Source organism: Nilaparvata lugens, chromosome X, assembly GCF_014356525.2.
Source record: "Nilaparvata lugens isolate BPH chromosome X, ASM1435652v1, whole genome shotgun sequence".
NCBI classification, from domain to species: Eukaryota; Metazoa; Arthropoda; class Insecta; order Hemiptera; family Delphacidae; genus Nilaparvata; species Nilaparvata lugens.
In genome coordinates this window covers 27,816,296-27,828,142 of record NC_052518.1, presented here as the reverse complement: position 1 = coordinate 27,828,142, position 11,847 = coordinate 27,816,296, and positions in this window count along the sequence as shown.

Genomic DNA, 11,847 nt, shown 5'->3' with positions numbered 1-11,847 from the left:
GGTGTCACAAAGTAAAATTGTGACGAGGAAATAGTAAATAATATTATTGAAAGACGCTCGGCTATCAGCAAGGCTAGCCGACCGCGGAGATAAGGAAGGTACCGATGGCGCATAATCTTCCGCGCATCAAGACGATTTCCACCGCCTCTGGCGGCGGCACTACTCCATCCCCTCCAATTTGGGGGAGTATTTAAAGGCCGGACGAGCCCCAGACCACAGCATTCCGCTCACAACCTTCCTGCTCCTGGTACAGCGGCCCGTTGGCTGCCGTACGTCCCCGACCTCCTGCCCTGGTACAGCGGCCCGTTGGCTGCCGTACGTCCCTAACCTTCCATCTCCCTAGGGCACAGGGGACCGTTGTCTGCCGTACCTGTCCTCCCAACTACCTAGGGCACAGCGGACCGTTGTCTGCCGTCCCTGACCTCCCATCTCCCTAGGGCACAGCGGACCGTTGTCTGCCGTCCCTGTCCTCCCATTTCCCCAGGGCACAGCGGACCGTTGTCTGCCGTCCCTGACCTTCCATTCCCCCAGGGCACAGCGGACCGTTGTCTGCCGTCCCTGACCTCCCATCTCCCTAGGGCACAGCGGACCGTTGTCTGCCGTCCCTGTCCTCCCATTTCCCCAGGGCACAGCGGACCGTTGTCTGCCGTCCCTGACCTTCCATTCCCCCAGGGCACAGCGGACCGTTGTCTGCCGTCCCTGACCTCCCATCTCCCTAGGGCACAGCGGACCGTTGTCTGCCGTCCCTGACCTCCCATCACCCTAGGGCACAGCGGACCGTTGTCTGCCGTCCCTGACCTTCCATTCCCCCAGGGCACAGCGGACCGTTGTCTGCCGTCCCTGTCCTCCCATCTCCCTTGGGCACAGCGGACCGTTGTCTGCCGTCCCTGTCCTCCCATATCCCCAGGGCACAGCGGACCGTTGTCTGCCGTCCCTGACCTCCCATCTCCCTAGGGCACAGCGGACCGTTGTCTGCCGTCCCTGTCCTCCCATTCCCCCAGGGCACAGCGGACCGTTGTCTGCCGTCCCTGTCCTTCCATTCCCCCAGGGCACAGCGGACCGTTGTCTGCCGTCCCTGTCCTCCCATCTCCCTAGGTCACAGCGGACCGTTGTCTGCCGTCCCTGTCCTCCCATTTCCCCAGGGCACAGCGGACCGTTGTCTGCCGTCCCTATTCTTCCTTCTCCCCAGGGCACAGCGGACCGTTGTCTGCCGTCCCTATTCTTCCTTTTCCCCAGGGCACAGCGGACCGTTGTCTGCCGTCCCTATTCTTCCTTCTCCCCAGGGCACAGCGGACCGTTGTCTGCCGTCCCTATTCTTCCTCCTCCCCAGGGCACAGCGGACTGTTGTCTGCCGTCCCTATTCTTCCTTCTCCCCAGGGCACAGCGGACCGTTGTCTGCCGTCCCTATCCTGTCTGTCCTTCCTTTTCCTACTTCACTGGAGCGGAACCGAGGCCGTAAGGCCGATACAAGATTACATCAAAGTGGTGTCATCAGAGAAGAGAGCGACCTTCACGCCGTCAGAAGCACCAGGAGGTGCTGTTCACGCCAGCTGAGGAACAAAGAAGAAGGAAGAGGAACTTCGACTTGCCTCCTTTCCCCGCCCACATTACGACTGAGCGAAGTCATCCAGGAGAAACACCTGGGTATCAATCACCCTCCTCTGAAGCTACTCAGGGTGTACGTGATAAATATTGTTCATTCTTCTTTAGAACAATCAATTTATTGTACTCATCAAGTGAATTTACTTTTCAATAATTAATAATACACTTGCATAATTAGATTGAATTTTTTTTTAATAATTAGCAATTATTGAATATATTTCTACATTATGTAAAAAATCTGGCAAAAGGATAGCAACACCAATGTTAATCAAATACTGGCATTCGATCAAATACTGACTATCCTATGAAAAATATTAAAGGTTACAAATTTTCCTAAACATTTTATTTCTCTCATAGTTTTAGAGATTTCCCTATACTGTAAGTCTTCTAGGTTGTTCTCTGTATCTTCTTTAGTATTGAAAAGACAGACTTTCAATTGTGGAGTAGCTTGGTTTAAGTTTTCAAAATGCAATGGTTTTAAAGTTGCATATTATACACCAAAGTTTTCAAAGATTCTTCTATAAAAAAGTTGTTTATTATCTTTAAAAAATTGCTGTTCTCAAACAATGTAGATCAACAAAAGCTGTCGAATTTTCGCTTAGAGAGCATAGCCTGCATGGACTTGTAATGAAGGAAAATTTTGTTGGCAACTTTCTTAGTGTTTTCAGCAATGTATGGAAAACAAAAATCATGTTAGATAGAGGGATTTTTATAAGTTGAGGAAGCAATGTTGCTGTAATTTTAATATATTGCCATAATTTGTTGAAAACTTTGAATGACAACTCTAATGTAAAAGCTCCAAGTTTTTAGCTTGGCGTAAATTATCACAGTCTCTAAAAAAATAGCAGCAGAATATGGTAAAATTATTTATACCAATGTGACTACTATCACTAATCGTTATTATGTGATAAAAATTATATTATAAGAGGATTGCATGAAAGCGCCTTACCTGCTGCTAAACCAGCCATCTCGATGTGGCCATAGTTTTCTTTCAGATAGGACTGGAAGAAGTCCAAGCTGCCTGTAAAACAAAAATCATAGAGTTTCAGTACTTGAGGTGTTGAATTTAAATTAAAATCAATCTTTATGAAATGCAGAGGACCTGCATAGCAAATAAAATTATTCTTATAGAAAGCAAGAGATAATTTTTATAATCTTCATTATGCATAGGCCTATTCCATATAACAAAATTTTTAATGAAATAAAAATGAGTGAAGTTTATTAGGTTTAAGTTTCTGTTTAGCCGATTAAGTATTCTGAAATTTGATAATGAAATTCTATTTATTTTTTTAATAAATTAGGCCATAAACAAAATACGAATAGGTAGTGAGGTTAAACAGCAATAAAAATCTAATAAGAAACAGAAGTAGCCAAAATCAAACGTAAATATTTCTATGCTATTTAAATGGATCAATAACTTTCATGATTACAAAGAATAATATTAACAAAATATTATATTATTTATTATTCACAATTTCATTGATGAACACTAAAAAGCCTAACAGTTTTGGATAGATCTCGTCATTAGCACAAATATATCTCTGGTCGGCAGTACAAAGGTGTTAAGTCAATTTTTGGTCAAAATGAGTTATGTCAATAGGAAAATGTAGAAAAAATTTGCTTTCAGATGGTACAAACGGCATAAGTCTAATATGAATATTACCTGAGTTATTGATGATGGTATTTTAGTCACATCTCACATCATGATATAAAGGAATTTCACAGAATGGTACAAACGTCTTAAGTTGACTTATAACATTAGTATCATCTGTGATGAATTTCCCATTGTGGTACAAAAGTCTCAAGTCAACAAATGGCATTCATATCGCACCACTCGCGTTCCAACTTTTGGTACTTAAATCTTACTTGTGGCGTTGGTACCACTGACACGTTTTTAGAATTATCATACTGGCAATGGCATAACACAGATTGAGCATTGAACATTGGACACTTGGAAAACATGACTGTATGGAATTGATTTGTTTTTGATAAGAGAGAGTAGGGTTGAGTTTGTTCGTTTGTGCATGTGTTCGTTTGGTCGCATCAAAACATGTCAACTTGTGGATTGCATACCGGAAAAACGGGAATGATTTAGATCTTCAAATTTTGCACATAGATTCTAAAAATATCAATCTCGTGCAACTGGAAGCCCAAATTTTAATTTTCCTTCTAGATTTTTCAAAATTAATGTTTAAATTCCATTAATGGTACATTTGATTTCATTAAGAAATCACCAAATCATATATGGTCGAAATTAAAAAAGGAACATCTGTTTCTATATTGCTTTCTACCTGAAAAACATAGTTTTGAAACTACGTTTTCCTGATGCACTGTTTAGGCCTACACGTGGCAAGGATTATTAATTTTTCAGCTAGAAATTTTTAAGACAAAGTGCTAAATAAACGTTTACAGTTTCATCAATGCTGTATCGGCAATATGAAAACGCATGCAGTTAATATGTATTTGAATGAAGGTGTTGTTATTTACATAAAGAAATTATATTCTTCCATTTTTATTTAATAAAAATTTCAAAATTATTCGTGTCCTGATAGATTGACTGACTCACTGTACAGTCAGTCGAAAATTTTAATATTGGAATGAGGGGTATATTGGCAAGCTGAGCAAAAAAATGTCATATGCACCTTTTCGTTATATCTTCAAATGAAAAATGAGTTTTGTGGGTTGTCAAAACTCCCTCTGAAAGGTAAACTATTCAATTTATTCTATCTTTTAGTAAAATAACAATGATCATCCATCCATGTATCATCCTCTATACTATAATGAAGGAAAGAACTGGATTATAAATGTAGCCTATACAGGTGTAAAGTATAGGGAAATTATGTTTGACGCATTATCTCGTCAGAACTACTGGACTGATTAACTTGAAAATTTGTGTATAGATTCTTGCTTAACCGAGGGTGGTTATAGATCAATTTTAAATTCTTCAAGATTTGATTACATCAAGTTTTCAGTTTGTCAAGTTTTCAATTATTCGTCATGCTTCCAGTTTGTACGGAAGCAGCAGAAGATTTCTCTTGAGAGGTTAGACTGATTTATCAAAAATTTGAGTTTGATTCAATTTTTATTATCATGCCTGAGGAGTTGCATTCTGGCTAAGTATTCATAGAATGGAACAAAATGACAATTTTGATAGTCATCAGCAAATAAAAACTCACACGTATCTGTCATGTTTATGAAGGCTGTTTCTGATTTCCCACACATCCATACAATCAACCATAAATTTCTAGTTCCAGGACATACTCACATGGAATGTGATGTTGATCTTTCAATCATTGAAAAACGAAAGAGAAAGACCCAGGTACCAATTTATCACCCACATGACTGTTACCAGTTGGTACGGTCATGTGGCAAGAAGAATCCATTTGTGGTACACGAAATGAAGCAGGATCATTTTTTTAGCTTTTCCCAGTTGTTGAAAGAGGGTTTAGTTCTCAAGAAAAGAAACAATGTGAACAATTTTTCTGGACCATACAATGGTTCCAGTATGTGAAGTCTGAAGTGGGTATTGTGCGTTACAAAGAGAGTTTAGGGGAAAATGTACAATTCAAAAGAATAAATTTCAAGAGAAGGGGGAAAACATTATGTCATTTACATGTGAAAAATCATACAACGGGATTTTCCCAATTAGTTTGGAGAAGAAAAATGATCTTTTGCCTCTGATTCCACCTCTATTCCACGAATTTTACAGGAGTCTGATGCTTCAACCTGCGTGATGTGAATGATTCCCCTGCATGATTCCCATGCTTCAACCTGCGAGATGTAAATATTGATGAAGAGAATAATAATTGATTTATTTTTTCATTAAACTAAGTAATATTCCAAATCAAATAAATATATTTTTCATCTGAAAGAGTATTTTGATCAATTTATTACCTGATCTAATCTATATGCAAGGAATCTGGTATTTTAGACATAAATCAACAATCATTCATCAAATATGGATGCTCTCAATGGCTTAAGTCATAAAATTTGAATAAATATCAAATTCTATCTGATATTGATTAAATGCATCAGTACCATTCAGAACTGTGGATGAAAACGAATATAATGTGTTAACATGGCCTACTCAACTCATGGCCAGAACATACAGCCGATCAGCTGTTCAAAAGCGTACACTTCAACCCGTGTTTACATTGAAATCCCTATGTCGAATGGAATTTTTCATGAATAAACGTTAATAATTCAACTGATAACTACTTTTTCGAATAAGGGGTTGTTATTTTATTTTACCAATACAATTTTTATCTCTCATCATGAATTTCAAGGGTAGTAATCATTGAGTTCTCTTAATATTCATGATGGTCTCTTCTAACATGCAAAGGCTAGAGTCCCCCAGCTGAGTTAAGATTATCTGCTAAATGGCAGGGGAATCATAGCGCAATTAATAACCCAATTCAGTGTTGCTATAAATTTGTCATTTCATTCATTGAACTGTTATTTCATATGCTAAAAATGTGTATAAAATTTGAACATTTTCTGCTCATTTGGTTTTGAAAATCCTGATAAAACACAGATAAACACTGGAAACGCCAATTTCTAGCACACCTTCTAAGCCCTTTCAATAGCCTACATAACTAATACGGTACACCTCAAGTTACCTGAAATTTTGTACCAAACGTAAGAATTTTCTCTTGAAAGCTAAGAAAACGCTGGTAAGAGCAGAAAAATCGCCTATTCTGGGCGATATAGAAGTCAATAAGGTTTAGTTATTTTAAATTTCTAGACCCTATAACTGAACAACATTTTTCTGTCAATTCTTGAAAAAGCGCATACCGTATTGGTCGTCTTTGAAATTTTTTTCAATTACGGTCTCAGTCACTACACCTCCGAGTTTACGGAGGTAGTGTCTTAGTGCGCCACTAGAAGGTTGAACATTAACTATATTTCATTTTGATAACTTTAAAGGGAAAAAACACTCACATTCTTTTGGTGTGGCGACGACCGTTTCGAGTTTCTGTTTGGCTTGAGAATGTACAACACCAGCACTAAACGGTCGTCGTTACACCAAAAGAATGTGCTTTTTCAGTTTAAAGTTATCAAAATACAATACATTGTAATAATATTGGTAATAAATATGGATAATCAACAACGAATCAACTGAAACACGACTTTCTTACTTATCCGGGTGAGTAAATAGATTAATGGGTGAAAGAATGAGTGTCATTTTACTTCTACCTAATATATATTAATATAAAATATAATGTCAAAAACTGATATGTTCATACTTCATTCAGTTTTGAAGCTCTGCTATTTGAATTACAGCACGATCTTCAATAACTTCTCCTTTATCAATTACCCACAGTTGTGGGGTCAGAGGAAACACATACCGTAATCCAAAACACTACTGGCAGTTTAATGATTCTAAACTTTGAAGAAAGTATAGGTATATACAGTAGTTCAATTGAAATATTATTCATGATTGTAAATGTCATAATTTCAATAAAAAAAATTACGGTGTTAAACTATACAGTTAATTTTGTAGACCTACCAGGGTACACTATTTTATAAATTGTAACTCATTCTCTATTAAATGTATGCCAGCCATGAATCATATATACGGTATATGTATATATATATATAATATTTATCCTACACGATTTAAAATCAACACTTTTTTACTTGGAAGTTTTGAAATAATAATGAATTTAGTCTTAAACTCCAGAATAGAGTTGAGCGCAACCGTAAATACATTGTACTTAAATTCGTTTAGAAATAAACTAATTTAGTTTATCAACAATGTTTTTATAATTTATTTTTGTATTTCACATGAAAATAATTCTTGAGTTTCGATTGTTGAATATGCTCTATTCTTGTCTTATAGCACATTTTTGATCGATACTTAGTGAGGTGGGTACCTTAATATTCAAATAGAATACCATATCTATACTGTGTTGACATTTCTGAAAATATCTTTGAAAACAATAAAATGTAAGAACAATGATTTAATCATTTTAATTTCTATAATAATTAACGTTCTTGACGATATAGTCATCAGAATCATGTTTCTGTCAACAAAATATCAGCATAATATTATAAATCCTACCTGAAGTGAACCAAACTAACATAACATGGATTTGGTGTTATTACCTATATAGGCATATATTGGCAATGGTCATTCACACGCCTTTTTTCAACACCATCAGAGATTTTTATAAAAATGTCTATCAAACTGCCTACTAGGTTCACAAGAAAGTTTAAAACATTTTTTATATACAATTTTAAAAGAAACAAAAATGCTAGAAATAATGTTAGGTTTGCCGCATTTTTTTTTTGTTACAGCACGCAATAATATTTTCAGTGTTTTTTTGAAACACTTAAATGGTTTGAAGTAAAAAAAAATTAAACTTTTCTTTGAATGCGGCTTTTGATGGAACTGGTAAAATACCAATAATTTTATCAGACTTTTATTTGAATCCTTGTATGATTCAAATAATTCTTGTTTACTGAATGATTCATACAGTTCACAGCTTTTATGTTTATTTATTTGTTTCTATTTCAATTATTTTTGTTTTTCTTTATTGAATATCCATTATTTTTTTTACTTGTTGAATGTTAACACAAATCAACACAAATGTTAACTTTGAAGTATAAATAGGTACCGTATTTTTAAAACTCATCTATATGGCTGAGTTCAATTCCCCCACCACAACCCTCAAATTTTGAGAGTCTACTGTTTGAACATAATTTAGTTTGATGATGCAGCACACAACGAAACGGTCGTCACTAACATGAGTTTTAAAAATATTTCTACTTTTAAGTTTACATGTGTGATATATAATAATAAAATGTATTTCAATTGAAATGTTGATATATTATTGGATGAGGTTGCCCTCTGTATTTACTGTACATCGTAAGCCTTATCTACACCAAGTGCGCAATGCAAAATTTTACTGTGAAAACGACATTATAAACAATCAAGTACAGCAGTACCTACGAAGGCTACTGTAGTCAATATGCAAGGTTTATTGCGATAGACTCTTCATACCTTGGTCAATAAGAGTAATAGGGTTTTTGAAACTCAATTATTATTCTGAGTTTCTATTTAAATCCTCAGTAAATTCTATACATGAAGATAATATTAAAAGTTATTGAATGTCAAAATTTGAGGCTTGATTTTTATTTATATAGATTATGGGTAACTGTAAATAAAACAGATCAGTTATTGAATAACTATAATTTATTGCAAATGCTCTCTATAATAACATCAATAAACTTAATTTATATTCATTTAGAAATGAAACTCACTTTATCAATGATTACATTAGTAAGTATATCTTGTTTATTCAAAACCAAATATAAAAGCTCATTTTATTAAATGACATTATAGTAAGTTACCCTTTCTTTGAAAAGTTTTTAACATAAAATAGGTACAAGATTAAAAACACAAACTACAACTACTAGTATCAATGTTTCACATAATCTTCATAAAGACATTCTTATATCGTTTACATATCTGTACTGATATAATACTGTAACATTCTGTTTTAGAGGGTTAATATTATCAACTATTTTGGATCTTTCGAGTTCATTAATGTATAAATTTGCAAAATATCCTGAAAGTGGTAATCCCATTGCCAAACCTACAATGGAAATGCAAGATAGAAAAATCTATTTTTTAGATTTTATAGATAAAAATAAGTAACTCGCCCTGAATACATACATTTTAAGAAAATGCAAGCTTATTTTTATACTGTGCTGAATGGCCATCACGCTTTTATGCCTCTTTACACATTAGCTAACCATGATTCTAGTTTTCTCATTAAATCATAAAAAAATTAAAATCCATGATAAACGTGGTAATGAATTTTAAATATGATTCAATTGTGAGAAACCTCACAGATTGCTTGTTAATGTGAAAGGGGGGTTTCAATCGGACTTTGGACCGGCACTATTGAACTTGTCTACAATGATCAAGCTCAATGGTGGTGGTTTACCATTCATACAATCTATCATACATTTACTTCCATCAACATACATCTCTCACACTAAGGACAACACACTTGAAATGATTTACAACAAAATCAGTAATGCAGAATGCTGACGAAACGCAGAAAACTCATGAACAACGCTGAAACCCGCCTTTTTTGGGTCGTATCATTGGTATTAGTTCAAATACTAGCTGAACTTCTCAACCAAATTCGAAAATTTGCTCTTCATCTGTTCTCCAAAAAGCTTAGAAAACGCAGAAAATGCTGTAAAATGCAGATTTTAGGCGTAAGTTGATTTGTTTTTGTTAAATCCCTACGGCAATCAAATTTCATTTCTCCCACCCGAAATCAAATCCTGGCTACGTTTCGAATAATTCTGTGCCATTGTCTTAGGTGTTTAGAATCAATTGATTTTTAGTAACTAATTTATTTTGCTGTTGAAAAATTATCTACATAAATAAAATCCATGAAAATTAATAATTTGAATAATATGAATAATATCATCCAAAGTTACCAGCTGTACACTAAGCTAATTTTAAGATCGGAGGAGACGCAGCTTGGTGATGCAAAGTGTTGAGCTTATGAAGATTGCCTTATCACACTGTTCCACACCATGCCCCATTCAGTGTGTGTGTGTGTGTGTGTGTGTGTGTGTGTGTGTGTGTGTGTGTGTGTGTGTGTGTGTGTGTGTGTGTGACTGCTTCCATTCAAACCAATATGCAAGAAGCACCTGGATGCAAAATGCCGCATCGCGCCTCCTCAGGTGTGCATTCAGCTAAAGTTTGTCATGAGATGCATTAACTATATGGCGTTACGAAGTTCGCCGGGCCAGCTAGTATAAAATAATTATCCAATGAAGTGCAAATACCTTCTTTTTTTTCAAAACATATGAAGAATTGCGAAAGTAACAGTAAATTGGTAATTCACATAAACATATTATTATTCATGACAGAACACATGCTTTGTAATGTTCAAAATTATACAATGGAAGTGGGATATACTATGATAATAGTATATACTATGATATAGTTCAGTTCAGTTCGGACAGCCGATGAGTTCGTATCGTTTGTTATCGCTCTGTGAAACGAAAGCTCGGTAACAAGTTAACGCCAGCCGCCTGCCGTATTCTCCTATTAACTGGCTTAACCTAAAATTTAATCATCTACTTTACGAAGTTCCAATTAGTATTTTATTTATTTAAAGTGGTTAAATCACACATTAACCATGGCAGATAAGTGTTTAAAATGTAATAAGTCCGTTACAGTGCTTGAAGATAGTGTGAAGTGTTCAGTTTGTGACGCCCGTTATCATATGAAATGCAGTGGCCCTGTTAATAAACATGGGGAATGGAACTGCGAAAAATGCTCTACTGAAAATTCCTCTACACCTTCATCCGCCAGTAAACAGGTAGAAGACTATAATTCCATTCTGCATGCTATCGCTGAATTCCGTAAAGAAAATAAAATGAACTGGGACTCTAATAACATGAGGTGGGATACGAACGAAAATAATCTAAAGCAAGTGAAAGCAGACATTAAAAAAAAACAATCTGGAAATTTCAGAAATTAGAGAAAAATTCGCGGAAGTTACTAGTAAGTGCGAAAATGCGTGCAAATCAGTCGAACTCGTGCTCCAGGAGAACTCTCAACTTAAAGAGGAGCTACAACAAAAGAAAGGTGACTTAAAAGACTTGCAACAACACACACGCAAAAACAATATCCTTGTGTCGGGTGTGCCATTAACGAAAGGGGAGGACATGTTTACCGTTCTAGATGCTGTTGCCAGAGCAATTAACGTTAACTTTAACGAATGGGACATTTCTGCGGCTCATAGGTTACCGTATAGGAAAAACGCCAATATGCCGCCCTCAATTGTAGTCAATTTCACCTCAAGATTCACGAAGTCGAACAGGTTATCAGCGAGGCGATTCAAGGGTACGCTTACAGCTAACGAACTAAACAGCCACTTTCCTAATACTCCAGTTTATTTGAGCGAGCATCTCACTCCAGAGACACGATCACTCTTTAATGCAGCTAGACAACTAGTGAAGGACAAAAAACTAACTTCTGTTTGGACCAGAGACTGCAAAGTTATGGCTAAGGTTGCCGTAGGTCAACGTGCGATTCGGGTCCTTCATACGGAGCAAATCGCTGAGTTACGCGGAAACGACAACTCGAACTATATTGCGGATGACAACACCCAGACAACACCCATGGATAATCAACAAACATCCCATTAACTAGTCTATTTTCTGATATCAGAAAGTGATTGAAAATATAATTTTTGCTGAAGATAA